The following is a 16,129-nucleotide window of genomic DNA, read 5'->3' on the forward strand; positions in this document are numbered from 1 at the left end:
TAGAGAGAGCTATTTTCCCTCCCTCAATGGCCTCATTCCCTGTTCTTTGGGAATAAGCAAAGTTACTGCTCTTTAGTCATTGGCTTTCAAACCAGTATTTAGACCAATGCAACAAAAGAAATGCTTCCGAACTTTTAATGAGATGCATTTAGATGGAATTTTAAGTTGGTTTTTGAGCAACTTTTCTTCTAGAAAAGAATATCATTTTACAAACCCAGGCAAAAAGGGACAAAGGGACATAATTTGCAACTCTCACTGCCTGTGATACACTGAATTCCATGCCAAGAAAAGTGACTATTTGTGTCTTCACACAGAGCCAATACATTATAATACCTGACCTTAAATTATATTATTGAGTGTGGCATTCTTTTAAACAGTTTCTTGGTAGAGGCATTTTAAACGATCATTATCTTTATGTTTTAATTTACTTTGAAAACTGTTTAATATTGATCTGTTCAATCTCTTTTATTTCTGCCAAAGAAGGAAAACTAGAGCACATGTCAAGGTTTACCCCGAAGTGCTGAGGCCATTATCTTACTGGAAATCCTCTAGTGCTCATTCAGCTTGACTCATTTGTTTATCTTGAGTTGCAGTCCTGTGGTTCTTGTTTGTTTACTTATAATTAGTCACTTGCAAACAATTTGTACCAACAAGTAGCTACTTAGCACCCTTACCCCCATCTGCTGCAAAGACTGCTAGCTGACCGCTAAAGCTACTTCCTCTTCTTCCTGGACAAGTAACAAGCTACACTTTCCACTCCTTTGCAGTCCCATATGGTCACATGACGTGAGCCAATGCTCTATGAGCAGAAGTGATGGGAGCCCCCTTCCAGGCCTGACCCAATCTCCAATGCACATCCTCCGGTAGCACATTTGTTTCCCTCTTCCACCAGTGCTAAACTTCTACAGTGTTAAGTGACTGAAGATTCGGGGTATATCAGTGACAGGGGTACTACCCAGCTCAGAGCTGGTTCCCCTTCCTTTTTTTTTTTTTTTCCTTTTCAAGTTTATTTATTTTGAGAGAGAGAGTGCAAGTGGGGGAGGGACAAAGAGAGAAAGGGAGTGAGAATCCCAAGCAAGCTAACTCCACACTGTCAGCACAGAGCCCAATGCAGGGCTCAAACCCACAAATCTTGAGATTATGACCTGAGCCTATGTCCGATGCTTAATCGACTGAGTCTCCCAGGTGTCCCGAGCTGGTTCCCCTTCTAAAAGAGCTCCACACAATATTGATGCAGAAAAGGCTGTCACAGCTGCCACAATTGCCACTGGGACAATTACCACCCTTGAGCCCTCACTGCTCCCCTTTCGGGAACTGGTTACTCATCAGGGCAACACCCCCATAAGAGCCTCTTAGCTCCTAACCCTTGCTCTATAGACCCAGAAGGAGCCCCTTTTTACCCATTTTGCTTCAGAGTTTGGTGGTGGTGGGCATGTGGGGAGGGGGATCCAGAGAACATTTTTGAGTGTCTGCTGTGTGCTCCTTCATTCATTATCACATTTTAGTCATCACAAAGCCCCATGAGGTAGGCATCACTATCCCCACTCTATATAAGGGGAAACTGAACACTCACACAAGGTTACCAGCTGGTGAGTGGAAGGTTCCAGCTACAGACTGGTTCTTCTGACTAGAAAGCCAGGGATGGCGATGCTCATCATGGGCCCTCTTGTGCTGACATATACCCTCTCTACCTCCCTGTCTCAGGGTCTCCCTTGGAGCGGGTGCCTCTGGGAAGGACAGTGTGGGAGCCTGTCTGTGGAAGCCAAGTCATTTCATGGAGACCAGAGTGGGTGGAGGATGTGTTCCTGGCCTCCTCATTTAAAACTTGAAACACATTTTTCCATGGAAAAAATATTAGGCAGAGAGAATCCATTTTTGTAACGTATGCAAAAGCACTTTGCAAACCATCAAGGAGTATGTAATATGCCTAAAAGGAGTTACTACTCTGCAGTGCATTTGCACTGTAATTCCAACACTTTGTGGATTAAATAGCCTGTTGTGAAGCAGAATTTAACCGCTAACTGTTATGCTGACTGTCTCAAAGGAAAAATACATTCCAACGGCCAAACAACTGACTTACAACAGACATTTGGAACCCGACCCATTCATAAACTGAGAACTGCCTGGATTAACATGAAGAGGACACATCATCACCATCTTCATCAAGTATTATTTATTAAGGGCAGTGCATGGGGTGAAGGCTTCAGCGTAAAGGAAAAAAAGAAGGGAAGTGTTAATCTAATTTTTAATGGCTGCAATTCCACGTCCCGGTTGTGAATGAACTCAAGCTGTTCCAAAACATCCCACTCATCTTTCTTTTTACTTCCTTCCCCTCAATTTAGCACTTATCTTTTACTCTCCTTTCTTTTTATTTTCCCCTTGCCACTCCATTTTTTTTTTTTGTCTCTCTTCCACATCTATTCAACATTTGTTCTTGCACTAAACAAACTCTTTGCAAGGGCTAACTATATTCTCAGACTCTGTCGTAGAGTCTAGAAACAACCAAGATGAGCAAAATGCAGTTCTCAGCATACTCCCGACCTGACAGTCAGAGAGGGGAACCTGAAAACAAACCAGATTCTGTCCTGAAAAATACAGAGAGACACAGAGTGAGTAGAAAGGGTGTTTTCTAGGCAGAAGTTAAAGGAGCAATGCCATTTCCTTTTTCGCTCATCTCACACCTGCATGCCCTTTTCCTCCCTTTCTTGGTCCACACCGGTGTCCACCTTCATCACTTCTCTTCATTACTTCTCTTTGCTACTACTCTGCAATTGTCCTAACCAGTCTCCTTGCCTCTGTCCCTCCCCACTGTAATCCAACGAATATATTGCTGCCAGATGAATGTTCCTTTGGAATGGCTCCAATTATACAGTGCCCCCTGATTATCTCATTGATACTTCTTGCTCTCAGAATTTTATGATAATTCCTAGCATTGCATTTGGAGGCCTGCCTTGCCTTATCCCTACACAGAGCTCCCTCATTAGTTAGTCAAGTGGAAATGCATACTATTCCTCAAATCACTTCCTTCCTTAACACTATTCCGTCTTCCTTCCTCTACAGTGCTTCTCATACCACGTAGACTGAAATTCTATGCATCCTATAATACTCCTCTCCAAGGCCATCGGCAGAGCTTTCCTTATACCCCCAGCTGTGGATCTTTTATTGCTTATTTGGAGGAAGGGACCAGTGTTTGCTGAGCATCTGTCATGTATCAGGCCCAGTGCTGAGCACTTGTCATGTATTAACCTGTTTACTGTTCATAACATCTCTGTGAAGCCTGTTGGTTTCCCACTTTCAGATAAGGAAACCTAGGTTCTGAGACGTAAAGTGTGCTCTAGGTAAGGAAATGGCAGAGCCAGAATTTGAAGCCATACACCCGTGGACCTTGAAGGCCATATTTATCTCTTTCCATCAAGCCTCATTGCTTCCTTCATTATTTCTCTTGCAGCAACAGACTTGAAAAGTGGTACGTGCATTCCTCAATACCTCCATAATATTGTGGATACTTTTCTCTCGAAAACATCTTTGCCTATTAGACTGCCTCCCACCATGACTGGAATTGTAGAAACTTTCAAGTAATGTGACATTCATGTGAAAGTGCCGCACTGGCATGACATTGCAGGATTCAGTCAACAAGACATATGCAATTTAACTCATCAGCAAGCAACCAGTAGAATCACATGTCCACAGATTAATTATTAATACAAAGAATCAGATATGGAGTTCTCACTGGTGCAATTCTCTAAAGAGATTCTGAATAGAACAAAACCTAGAGATACTGGCCTTTGGTGTTTGCATCTGGCAAAGTTTGAGGATAGGATAATGAGTGTCAGCAAATACTGAAAATGCTTTGTTTATTTGCTTAGATATTCAAAGTGAGCCATTTGCCAAATTTGTGGACCCAAGGACAAGACTGAGACACAAACAAATGTTTCTTCTCAGCCAGTAATAGCTTCTAATACCATCTGGAAACCTACACCAGTTAAGAAAGAAACAAATATGCTTTTTTTTGCTTTCCTTCTAAGACCTCAAAGCTTGTAAATTTGGGGTCTGTTGGGGAGGGAAAAGACGAGAGTTCCAAAAATGGAGGCCCTCCAGAAAACTCAAGCCCCCTGGCAACCAAGACTTCAGATTGCAGAAGCAATCAGAGAGCATGTTTATGCTGATCTCAGTGGCTCAGGAACAAAATAGAGGTTGCTGCTATCTCTGTTCACACTGAAAGAGCTTCCCTGTGACCGAGTTTAGAGTTTAGTCCAACTCCGTAAATTACTAAGATATTTTTATTGATACCATGAAAGTGCACCCTCATTTCTCTATTGTCACAAAAGCATGTTGTTGAAACACTTAAAATATCTTGGCACACTTTAAAAGTGCTTTTTACAAAAGAGACATGAAATTAATGGTGCATTTCAGTCAACACGTCCTTTGCAGTGCTTTCTTTCCCCTTCCTCAAAGCCACGGAATAAAACAAAGTGGGTCCAAACAAGACCTCTGAACATTTCTGTGATGGGAATAACATCTGGGTAGTCAGGAATGGGAATCGATGTTGCAATCTCCTCTCCTACCCTAATGTACACGTGAACAGCATTAAGCTGGTTTTATCATTAGATTTCACTTTTCAGTGAAGTTTTAATTACCAACCCTTATAATGTCATTTCTGGGAGGGGGTCTTGCAGTTTACCTCCTATTTTCTTGCTTCCCAAATCTTTCTCTTGCTGTGTTCCAGCCTACTGTTTCCTGCCCCCATTCAGAAAGCTTCAGATCCAATGTGATTGCTCACCATTCCATCACCATCATTTTTTTTTTTTTTGAACAGTGTATTATCCTAACCACACAACAGTTTCCAGCCATCAGGCACATAATCTTAGCTGCACATTAGCCTGGAAATGGGCTTTTCCCCCCTTTGGTTATCTTATCCATAACATGTGCAACTATTACCTCATTCACCCTTGTACTGGTTCCAGAGATTAACCCCAAAACTGTCATGATAAATGCACAATTTAAAAAATAGTTTCCTCAAACTTCTTGTCAGTCTTGTTTTATATTTCATCCCCTGTTATGACATGGCTACTAGAACTTGCCATCTTTTATACTGTCTGGTTTCCAAACATTAGAGCCAAGTATGATGTCATATGGTCTAGTAGCATAACACTTATCTAAAGGAAAAAGCACATCCAGAGCTTTTCCCAATGTTTTTATTTGTTATAATAACACACAGAGCCCAAGTTAGAAAACATATTTTTAAAGGAAACCAATGAGACAAGCTTTAACCTTTAACCATGAAAAATATTCCTTAAAATTTCAAAGGAAAGACAAATTCTATCCCTTAGACACATTAGGCTTTGACTGGCAGAGGCTTTTTCATCCGCATTCAATATTAGCAAGATCACTCCGCTAGTCAGGCTGCAATTTTGTCATAAGCACTGTGCAGGCATTATGGAAAATGTTAAGAAGTGTTCATGTCCAAACCAATTTAATATTTATTCTTTTTTAAAAAGGAAAATAAAACAACAACCAAGGTTCTCCCATTTTCTAATTAGCACCAGTGGCGTCATATTTAAATGCCATAAAGGGAAGATGGTGTCATGGGAAACAGAAGGCATGGACCTAGGAACATGAGATGGGGAAAGTCTCTTATGTTTCCTCACTTATTAGAGATAATCTGTTCTATCTCTAAGTGCTTGAGGAAGAGCAAACAAATAATGCATGCAAACACACTTTAAAACTATAAAGTACTATACAAACATATGGTGTCATCTCGGTCAATTTTCAGTCCCCACTCTTAATTTTTAAAACTATTGGAGTTGGCGCCCTGCATGCCATTTGCACTATGTACACCCTTCTCTCCGAGCATTGACCACACAGCAGTATGATCATATCTACGTGATTGTTCCCCCTACACGCTTGCAAGCTCCCTCAATTCATCTTTATAGCTCTGCTGCCAAGGGCAACCTTGGGTCATGTCTGTTGATTGATTTACTTGCTAAGTGAGTACCTATATAAGGCCCCCAATTTTTATTAATTCATTTCTCATTTTCTCTGTTTTCATTAAAGCCTGAAGCTCTTGTCTTTGCCTCATTTTTTTTACTGTCTACACAGAATGTTCATTTTTGTTCCACCTCCCCAAACTGCCTCTAGTGTTACTTTTCTGTGGAGGAAGCACGGCGGGGGGGGGGGGGGGAAGTAAACCTAAGAACCTGGGGATGAAGAACAAACATCTCCTAGTAGCAAAATTCCAAAATAGGAATCCAAAGTTGCAGACTACAGATACCTAACTTAGAGAGAAGGGAGTGGCTCTGGGATGCGGACTTCACCGTAGCTGATTACGGGTGTTGATATGGCTGAAGAAAGGATATGTCAGTCAGAAGAAGACAGTTATCACCAATGGATACATGGAAAAGAGAACCAGAAAGATGGATATTGACAGAATGACTACAGCATTGCTGGAGAGAGAGGAAAGATACCCTCCAGTGGAGGGGGCCGCATCACACTTGGGTGAGGCAGTGAGAAGCACAAGGGTGTGAGATCCAAAATCACCTCAGGCTAAATCCCAACTCTATCATTTACCAGCTGTGTGATCTCTAAAATTTTTTTTTTTCAAAATGTTTTCCAGTTTTACTGGGCATATTCACATGCACAATGTATTTAACCAATGGGTTTTACAATACGTAGTTATATCACTTGGTTTACAACCAAATATACTGTGAGTGTTCTCTCTTTTACAACAGTTAAAATACTTGCAAGGTACGGAGAAAACCTAATTTATTAAGCTCCCTTGTTGGGGAAATTTAGATAGAATTTTTTTTTCCAAAGACACTTCAATCTCTTTGCCACGCATTGAGAAGAAAGGGGTGTCCTTGTCTTCTATAGCTTTCTATAGATAGAAACTTGCCTTCCAACTTAGCTTTTTAATTTGCTTCTCAGACCCATCTAATCATCAACCAGGTAATCCATTTTGGTTTGCCCAATTTCTTCCCCATTTGCTTCCTCTTTTCTAGTATCCCTGGTACACATGCGCACTTCCAATACTTCAGTGTCCTGTCCCTCACCTCTAATATCTGCCCCCTGCCCTCTCATCTGCTCACTTTACAGAGGCTTCCTTTCCTTTCCTTTTAAAGATGAGTTCTTGATTGATTTTGATCAACTCTCTACCCAAAGCTTTAGCCTCAATTCCATGTTAGGAGCAGCCTTTAATGATCTGAAGATAGAGTTCACTTGTTTAAAGGAAAATAAGAAGAAAAACCCCTTGGTAGAGATACATGTATTAAGAAACATAGAACTTGGTCACAATGTAGATATGGCTGGCTTTTTTTAAAAAAAGTTTTTTGGAGAGGGCAGGGCAGAGGAAAGTAGTTTGTACTTTAAGAAATGTTAGGGAAATGTTAGGGACCATGATGAAAATCTGTCCACTATTGCGAGGCAACTAACAAATGATTATCTCCCAGTTAGGGAATTGGAGTGACAGCCTTTACAGGTTATGAAATTGTATGACAAATATTGCATATGCAAGTGTCCTTTAACAGTAACTTTGAATTTAAAAAAATTTTTTATGTTTATTTTTGAGAGAGAGACAGACAGAGCACAAGCAGGGGTGGGGCAGAGATAGAGGGAGACACAAAATCTGAAGCAGACTCCAGGCTCTGAGCTGTCAGCACAGAGCCTGACTCAGGGCTCAAACTTATAAAATGCAAGATCACAACCTGAGCTGAAGTCGGACGCTTAACCGACTGAGCCACCCAGGCACCCCAACAGTAACTTTGGATAGCAAGGCAGATGCCAGCTATCAAAAAAGTGGTGCCCAAAGATGCTTATTAATTCTGGAGTCCTGGAAACCAGGAAGTGCTCATCCATCACATGGGCCTCACACCCCGGTAGAAATGTCTGAGGAAAGCAGTGAAGTTGGCCGCACCAGCATTTACACATGGAACATCTCTTGGAGAGCCAGGTGTCATGGGGGCACAGACTCACAGTTGTCTTTGTGTGAATCATGCTCACAGTTCCAGCCATAGAAGGAGGGGGGCAGGCAAAGAAAGACCCCAGCATGTAGGTTCCTCCATTCAGACAGCAGGTTTTATTTAGCTCTTTAATGTCCTGGATTCCTATGGACAGCACAAATTGGAAAGACCAATGATGAATTGAAGGCTCCTCCTGGGACCAATTGCAATCATCTCTTAAGGCTGGGGTCTCCCTGGAGGCACATGCAAGTTCACGGTGGCTCAATGCAGCAACTAATTCCAGTTCAAATGCTTTGGAAATGGCCATGATGAAAATCACACTGCAAGAGAAATGCTCTATCTTTCTGTGGTCCATGGCTCGCTTTCCCCAGAAGGTCTTAGAGGAAGCAGGAGCCAGGATGTCCAGAGACAGGGGCTCATCACCAAGTTTTGTCCTAAGGAATGCTTTGAACTCAGCCAGGGACTCAGCCTTGCCTGGGACTCTCCTTCTCAACAACTACCACCTGTGTGATCTTATGTACGTCACCTAACTGCTCTGATCTTTGTATTTTCATATGTAAAATATGAAAAACAGAGTGTTTATATGGGCACAGAGTGTAAGTGTGTTGGTTGTTTGCCCTTGGTGGGAAATGCACCTCACTGCCCCTACTCAGCCTCACGAGAGGATCGTACCACATATCGCCAGCTCAGGAAAAGATCCAAATTCAAAATTCGAAGTAGGTTTTCTACTATATATCATCAGTAGCTATTTATTTATTTATTTATTTATTTATTTAAAGTGTATTTATTTTTAGAGAGATAGAGAAAGCAGGAGCAGGGGAGGGGCAGAGAGAATCCCATGCAGGCTCCGTACTGTCAGTGCAGAGCCCCATGCAGGGCTCCAACTTATGAAACTCTGAGATCATGACCTAAGCCAAAATCAAGAGTTGGATGCTCAACTGACTGAGTCACCCAGGCACCCTTCAGTAGCTATTTATAAATGATGTCTGAATCATTCAACATATGTTGTATAGAAACATCAATGAATATGTTTCATTTCCAGCTAAGAAATAGCTGAAGGGTTCTATGCCAGTGATAGACTTACTTTATGTATTATTTGCAGAATTTTTATGTTATGTTTTTCACATGAAAAAGAAGTAGACATCCCCATATTGACACACAAAACCTTCTGCATACAAAAAGAATAATAGCATTATCTGTGAGGAATTATTTATTTATTTATTTATTTATTTATATTTGAGAGACAGAGAGAGAGCAGGGGAAAGGGGCAGAGGGAGAAAGAAAGGGAATACCAAGCAGGCTTCACACTCAGCGTGGCACCCAATGCAGGGCTGGATCCCACAACCAGGTTCAGAATCTGACACAAAATCAAGAGTCGGACAGTCAACCTACTGTGCTACCTGGGCAAGCCAGAGGAAACACTTTTTAAAAAGAAATTATTTATATGTGTTTCTTATTGTTATGTTGTTGCTTTCGTCACCTTGGAATCTGACTGACAGAAAGAAAGGAATGTTAGCGGGATTTTCATGTATCTGTCTCCCACTTTGTGGGCTCTACACCTTGTGCAGACTCTGGTGAATGCTACAGCCCTTTCTCCCACAATTAACAGACACAAAATTTTGCTTTCAGTTTCATCAGCTTATGGACCTACACACCCAGGGTCAAGAACTCTGGGTCAATCTATAAGATTTCTGGTCATGGTGGGCTCATGATCTCAACTGCAAGGGAGCCAGAGTCACATGACTTAGCTTATTTGCGTTTGCCAGATTTAACTTGTAGATAACTACATTAATCTCCACCTTGTAAAAGAGGGAAAACTAGGCACTCAATCCATGAGCTGATTCCTCCTAAGAAAGACAGCTGGGAGCACAAACCTTATGGTGCTCACAAAATTGGAAAATTATGTAAACTAGCAAGAGCCATATCAACAGTGTGCACATTTGTATTCACAAAAGAATATAAAGAATACCGCTAATGTATGTTTTATTATATTTGGTCATTTTAATCCTCCAAATTGAGAGAAAGCCCCGTAATATAAAAATAATACTCCTACACGGGCAATTATTGAAATCGTATGTCTATATGACTTGAACATGAAGAGCCTGGGATATGCAGGTTTTTCTCTCCAACCCACTGCCATAGGAACAGTGTGATGCTTTCCACGCTGGTCCCTGCTTGTAGTTTCTTATCTTACAAGTAGCTGAGTCTAAAGAGATAGAGTCAAAACTAGAAAGAAGAATATTTCTGAGAGTATGGATTTTTACTTCCTGCCAAGCATTCTATTCTCATACACCCTTGTGACCCTATGGAAATGGGAACCATAAAAATATTTTCTGGCTTGGAGGTTAATCTATAGTTCACTTTCTCCAATGTGCTCCACCAAAGACCAGATGGGATACTAAAATGAACTAGGTTCTGACTACAAAGCACCCTTGTAGCCTGAGGCAGGGGAAGGCATTACAAATATGTATGTTATGTGGAAGTCCCAGCGGGATTTCCACAAAGAGCCTGTCTGAAGGCGCATGTCCACTCTGGGAAGCAAACCACTCTGAAATTCCCAATTCATTCTGAGCACTGACCCTGCAGCATGGGTATGGAGGCCAATTGGAACCATGTGTATGGGCTACCGCTCTGGACAGACCGCAGTGCCCTTGCCACACTGACTTCAGATTGTGGCCCCAGAGCCTTCCCAGTCACACAATCGTAGGCAAGCTCTCTAAAGGTGTTGATTTAGGCTTCCAGAAAAAGCATAGCTCTTGTGACGGAGAAGCACAAGCTTTGGCATCATTCAGTCCTAGGCTGAATTCTGGCTCTACCAGGTATAGAGTGCTATATTTTGGGGGAAGCAACTCAGTTGCTGAACTTCCTCTGTCCTCATGTGTATGCAAAAAGAATAATTACGCCCATCTTGCAGGATATTATAGATATTGAGTAAGAGAATAGAGTAGTATAGGCAAGCAAGCTAGAAACTGCTTAAGAGCTCTAAATTCTGTCTGCTTCAGTTTCTTCCTCTGCAAAGTGAAATAACAAAATACTTACCTAATCAGATTCCTGGTAAGGATTCAGGGAGTTAATATACTTAAAGGGCTTTAGCTAGAGTTTGGGCATTTATTAAATGCCCAATAAATGCTCACATTATTGGATAATGTACATAGAATACTTAGAAGTATGCTATGGTTAGGTGGGAGATCAAAAATGGAAATATTATTATCTTTTTATTTTTCTCCCTAAACATAGTATGAAGGGAAACTAATGTTTATTTCTCTTGTCCTGCAGACAAATTCAGTATGTTAAGTGTCCTCAAAACCACCTCTTTTAAAATGCCTAAAACTTTGTATACCATATCCAGATTGTCTCTACCAAACTCAGTCTGTGTTAACTCCCCAAATTTTCTGAGAACATTAAGCATAGGCTAAATTAAATGTATTTGGTGAAAGCTAAAGAAAAATGCACAAGGAGAGAAGGTTGGCCCTGGATTAAAGATGTGTGACAGAAGAATTTGGTAACCTCTACCAAAAATACTTGGTACTTCTTGTAAATCTCAGTAAAAAAATTGTTTTCCAATAAAAAAAAAATCCTTTTTCAAGTGGCCAAACGAAAGATTTGTATAGTACTTACTCAAAACAGCAATTTACATTCTGCAGCCGGGATACTTTAAAGAGGAGAAAGACCAATTGTATGTACTGCCATGAAAATGATTCCAGGTGCAACAAGCCCTCAAGATTTATATAACTCAGCTCTTAATTTATTTCCTTTAATCCACACAATATTTCCCAGCTTCTCAATTGTCAGCCACATGTTTCTCAATAAAGACCATGGTGGCACCAAACTTCCAAGTTAGATGCTATGATTTTGTTTCCTGAGTGCCCAATATAAAATGTAGTTAGTGTTTTTAATAATCATTTCTCTTGTGGTATTTCCAGCAAAAGTCTGTGTGTAATGCCAAACCTTGGTCTTCTACATGGAACCGGTCAGTCTGCGTGTAGTTTACTAGAAAGCCGGGTTTTCAAACTCTGGTGTTAATTTCAGTCACCATGTTTTAGACCGCAGTAAGGAGCAGGGCTAGAATTAATAAACAGCTATCTCATGGGTATGATGCATGCGGAGAAAGTAGCTAATTAGAATAGAAATCCACTGTAATCTCAAAATAGAGGCTTGCTTTGAAAAAAAAATGCAATATAGGCATATTATCCAATAAGCAATGAGCTCCTATTGTCTATATAAGAAGGAAAAGCAATATAAATCTGTGTAGATAACACAAAAGGTCTATAATATAATAAGTTTCAGTGAACAGAAATTCAAACTTATTTATCAAAAATTAATTTTTGAGAGAAATAAACTTTTACCTATCAGAAGTTCTATTTTTACATTTGCCCTGTTTGTCCTTCTTTACATGCAAGAACAATTTCTTGCAGTCAATTAAGTAGAGATGATTATGCAAACAGATAGAAAAATTACTGTTACATTTGTTTTACATTAGATTCATACAAAATAAACTACGTGAAATTGAAAGTTCAACCCTTTCCTCTAAGGGGTCTAAATAAGAATTCATTAGATTGGGAAGGTAATTTGTGAAAGTTTTATGTGAACAACAATGACATAAATTCTTTCTTTTAATATTCAACATGAATTTGCAACATCCTTCCTTCCACTAACAAAACCTATTGTACACCATCAGTTACCATTGAAAATTCCAGAAGAAGCCTTTGTTACCTTCTTTGTGGTATTTTAGAGCCTCTGAAAAGATAAGCAGTAGTCATTTCTCATCCTGTGACTTGTGATAATTGATGGAACGTTCAAATGAGCAACTTTTCATATGCAATGTATACAGTATTCATGTCAACATCAGGCAGAACAAACATGGCTTATGAACAGAGGCTAAATGACAGATAAATCATTTCATGAGTAACACACATAAAACTCTTGACTCTTCATGTCTATTAGTGCTTTGGTGCTGTCTTTATCTTCACTACAGCCAGCATCCTTCTTTTTCTTTTTAATATGATTCCCAGCGTTTTGATGTCATATGTTTTGTCTTATTCAACCATTTGGAGTACAGGTGTGCCACTGTGTTTTTGATGGAGTGTTGCTATTCCAGAAAGCCCCATCCACAACACAACCCCACACATGTAATCCAAACCCGAAGATGAGTCAGCCATTGAGACTTTGCTCCAGTTCTTAAGAGAACTCCTCACATAGTTGGACAGAATGTAGAATTAGTAACACACACAATAGTTAGGGAATAATCCTGAGCTTCAAAAGAACTCAATATTCCTCTATGAATTTTCAAGGAAAAAAAAATTGGTTTTTCAGTTCTGTGTCCATGCTACTAGAATTACAGTCAATGTTTTTAGACTGTAGAAGTCTTTCCTTAGCGAGAAAAACCCCATATGCATGCATTCCTTATACCACCTCCAAAATTCCTTATACCACCACAATACTGATTAATTGATTTTCCGAATCAGAATGAGGAGCTTGAGCTCCTCTTGCAGTACAAATATTTCCTAAAGTGCTGGCCATCAGTCTATTGATCCTGACCAAATTCTGATTTCTTTGAAAACGTTTCAGCTTCTTATCACATTAAGGAAATGAACATTTTCGAAAAGCTTGCAACAACAAAGAGAACAGCCTGGTCTTTAGGCTTAATCTGGGTATTATTTTCAAGACACATTTTGGAGAGAGTCTTTGAGTGTTCTGCCGGAGGCTGGTCTCTGCCAGTGTTTATTTCTTGTACTGATGCAGTTCAGAGGTGATTAGTGAAAAAGATGCTGAAAGAAAGGGAATAAACGAGAGGACAGGTGTCATATTCTTTGTGTTCTCTTTCAGAGCTTGCACAGACGATTCCATGGTGGCAAATTTGGCACTATGTGGGTGGCTGCGTGACTTCAAATGCTCAGCTGCTCTGGCTCCCAGGGCACTGACAGACTGTCTCCTCCACTTTGGAACCCCCAGATGATGAGTCTCTGACCCTTTAAACAAAAAGCCTGAGCACCATATGGTGATTTTTTTAAAGTGCTATCTAAAGATACAATGACTTTATGAACAGCGTTTGGACATCACTCCACTGCATGGTGTCGGTTCATTCTACTGTTTCTGTTGTTAGAAACCACCTTCCAGTCTTTATCCTATAATAGAAGTATCGCCAGAGACTAACAGAAGTTTAAAGTTGGAACTTATAAACCATCTAGCCTAAACTTCTAGAGGATTAAAGAAAGAACATGTGGAAAACACTTTGCAAACTGAAAAATTCCCCCTAAACGTATTTTGTTTTGAAGATGGGAAAACAAAGGACTAGAAAGTTATGACTTACCTATTATTCCTAAGGCTGAGAGGTAACTGCATAATCAATTTTAACATTGTCACGCAAACTTTTAATACGAAGTTCATATAAAGTTTAAAATTAGGCCATGGGTCCCATGACTTCTTTTTTGGATGTATATTTTAAATGAGGAATTCAGGATTTTTTAGTGCAAATCTTATAAGCAATACACGAAACTTCAAACAAAGTAGTTGTCAACTGCAGCCAGAACTCTTCTGTATAGGTGAGAATACAATTTGGCCTAAGGAAAGTGCAAATCAGGAACCAATGTTATATGTTTCACAGGACAGACAGGCATGCTTGGTCAAAGTGTTTTCTTTGGGTAAAAATAAGAGTATGATATAAAAAAAGTTGTATCATATTTTAATACCAGAAGTCTCCCAATGCCTTAGTGTAGGAGTACCTGCAATCCAAAAAGCAGAAAAGTATAGGCGGCCATCTAGAGGGGTCATCAGATCTCTGAGTCTGATGCCAAGGACGCCTAAACTAACAGAGCCACAGTGGGACTGAGAAGCAAGTTCGTACATGGCATCACATAGCGGGGGCACAAGAAAGAGACAGAACTGAGCTCAGACCAAACAGTTGATCTCAGGCCTGGCTCTGGATGCCATGGTGACAGGGGAAACCAGGAGGATCGTTACCTCTATGCTTAGGGGCCATCAGTGGGGCTCTCAGGTTTGAAAGAATGGAGTTGAAGTAACGGTTTGTTTACTTCAGGATCCCCCATAGCATCCATTCTGAGGTCATACACAAAAGACCTGCGTGTTCACAGAGAACAGCTTCACAGAGACTTGGCTAAGAGGCAGAATCTGGTGGAATGATGGTCCCTGCTGGGATCTTGGCTGAGCCTACCGTCCTGTTTCCTCATCCTCTCATATAACTTGAATGCTTCCCAGCTCTCTGCACAGACTGTAGGATTCCCTGGCCCAAACATGCTCCAGTTCCTCCACTAAAACCCCCTCCCACATTTGCCACGCTTCCTTGCAGCTGCCCACACGGTGGCAAAGAAGACTCAGGGTATTGCTGAAGAGAGAGGTTGAGAAATTCAAAGAGGAAAAGGAAGGAAATGTAGCAGGGTTAACTTTACTCATGGCTAAGATTCAAATTAAATGCCTTGTTATAATCTGACCTTTCTTTAGCTTCTTCAGTTTTAACAGGGACATCAGCAACAGGAGGAAATGGGCAAGAACTGAAGTGATTTTCAAGTTATCAAATGAATGTGACATGCAAGACAATCCCTCCATCTTAAACAGTGAGATTGAAGTACAGGGCACGTTCGTGATTTCCCAAGCCTGAAAGATGCCAGATGTCCACTATCTTGTATTTCAGTACTCAGCCCCTTTTATTTGTTTTCTTTCATGAAGTGGTGACGCTGGGGACGGGGACGCCTAACGTTGCTTATTCAGTAGCCCTGTCAAAGCTACTGATGACAACTGTCAGCACATCGACCCCCCATCCCACCCCTCTCTGGTCAGACTCTGCCTCCTGTTCTCCAGGCTAAAATCTGGCAGACCCAGGAATCCAGTGGTAGAACTGCGATAGACTTTATTTCTCGACTCCCCCCAAGGGAAGAAACCTCTACCCACACTTACTCCCGCCATCCGCTTCCATTTTAGTAACTGAGCGAAAGGACCGCATTAAATTACTCCAATATCAAATTAGAAAACTTGAAACAAATATCCACTTTTGTAACTAAAATATTGCCCGATTTACCTTCTAAGCTCATAAGAGGGATGAAAAATGGTTAACATAGAGGACAAACACTACCAGAGAGCGAATATCTCTCTCAGTGTGGTGCTTAGGATAAACATACATTCACATACTGTTTATTATACTTCAAAAATTAAAAAAAAAG

At 40.6% G+C, this 16,129-nt stretch overlaps 1 pseudogene; it reads right to left on the reverse strand.

The window, feature by feature from the left end:
* Positions 1-4,409: 4,409 nt before the first annotated feature.
* Positions 4,410-8,428, reverse strand: LOC106970131 (putative teratocarcinoma-derived growth factor 3; annotated as a pseudogene).
* Positions 8,429-16,129: the final 7,701 nt, after the last annotated feature.

Source organism: Acinonyx jubatus, chromosome B2 (assembly GCF_027475565.1).
Source record: "Acinonyx jubatus isolate Ajub_Pintada_27869175 chromosome B2, VMU_Ajub_asm_v1.0, whole genome shotgun sequence".
In the NCBI taxonomy this organism is placed as follows: domain Eukaryota; kingdom Metazoa; phylum Chordata; class Mammalia; order Carnivora; family Felidae; genus Acinonyx; species Acinonyx jubatus.